Here is a 1,415-nt window from a genome sequence, read left to right on the forward strand (position 1 = left end):
AAACTGAAATGTAAAAAATCAATCTTTCGGAAGTGTCAAAAAACAAAAAGAAGGGCATTTATTTACTTACTCATTTATTTACGTACTTATTTATTTATTTACTTATTTACGTACTTATTTATTTATTACTTATTTACGTACTTATTTATTTATTTACGTATTTACGTACTTATTTATTTATTTACTTATTTACGTACTTTTTTATTTACTTATTTATCTATTTATTTATTTATTTACTTATTTATCTATTTATTTATTTACTTATTTATTTATTTATTTATTTATTTATTTATTTATTTATTTATTTATTTATTTATTTATTTATTTATTCTGGTGTAGTTAAGGCTATTAGGCCTTCTTTTCCACTAATACTAGGTAGAAATATTTGATAGCAGTGGCACAGATAACATTCCATAATGGGCAGTGTAAAGACTGTTATCCTAGGTAATGCAGTTCTAGAGAAAACTAACTTTCTTTTCAACAGTGATTACTCATAAAATTTCTCTGCAAATTCTACTTTTTTTTTTAACTTGTACAGTTCTGAAGTTATCATCATGAAACCTTTATGACATGTTTATGTACTTAATAGTATGTTTTATACCAAATTTGGAATATGTGGTTTTTTTTTTAGCATTCATTACCTTTCATCAGCATTTATTACCTTCTAATTACTAGTCAATATGAGAAGTCCCTTGCATAACAATTTTAATCTGACCTAAAATGTTGCACAAATACTCTCACATGTATAACGGGATTCAGAAGTACAGTGCCTTTCCTGTTCGATGTGTCCGGTGCATGGCGGCAAATGACATTTTTTGCTTGTTTTCAGATATAGAACACGATGCACAAATTTATTGAACACAATAATGGGACCTTCTGTGTGTCCATTGACTGCGATTGATTTCAAATTAAAGTTCGTGAGTATTTTATTAACATTATTAGGTATATGCAAATCAAGCTTTCAGATATAACTCCCTGTAAAGTTGATTTGAATAATTTTGAGGGAAAAATTGTTCCGGGGCCGGGTATCGAACCCGGGACCTTTGGTTTAACGTACCAACGCTCTACCAACTGAGCTACCCGGGAATTCTACCAGACACCGATCCAATTTTTCCTTCTATATCCACAGACCTCAAAGTGGGCTGACAGCTGTCAAGCAACCAAAGTTGAGTGCACACTAACTCTGTGTGACTTAAATTGTGGCTTTCTGTTAACGAACAGTGACGTGTATTATGCAAATCAAGCTTTCAGGTATAACTCCCTGTAAAGTTGATTTGAATAATTTTGAGGGAAAAATTGTTCCGGGGCCGGATATCGAGTTTAGAAAAGTAGCTGAAGACGGGGAAATAGGTTCACGGAATACCCAAAAACAATTTTTAACCGGAGTTATACTGAAAAGGTAAGTTTCTGTAAAA

At 31.1% G+C, this 1,415-nt stretch overlaps 1 non-coding gene across 1 annotated transcript; it reads right to left on the reverse strand.

Annotated features, from left to right (window-relative positions):
* Positions 1 to 1,013: 1,013 nt before the first annotated feature.
* Positions 1,014 to 1,086, reverse strand: TRNAN-GUU (transfer RNA asparagine (anticodon GUU)). The gene has a single exon. It is a non-coding gene; the product is annotated as a tRNA-Asn (tRNA).
* Between the last annotated feature and the right edge of the window lie 329 nt (positions 1,087 to 1,415).

Source organism: Periplaneta americana, chromosome 7, assembly GCF_040183065.1.
Source record: "Periplaneta americana isolate PAMFEO1 chromosome 7, P.americana_PAMFEO1_priV1, whole genome shotgun sequence".
NCBI classification, from domain to species: Eukaryota; Metazoa; Arthropoda; class Insecta; order Blattodea; family Blattidae; genus Periplaneta; species Periplaneta americana.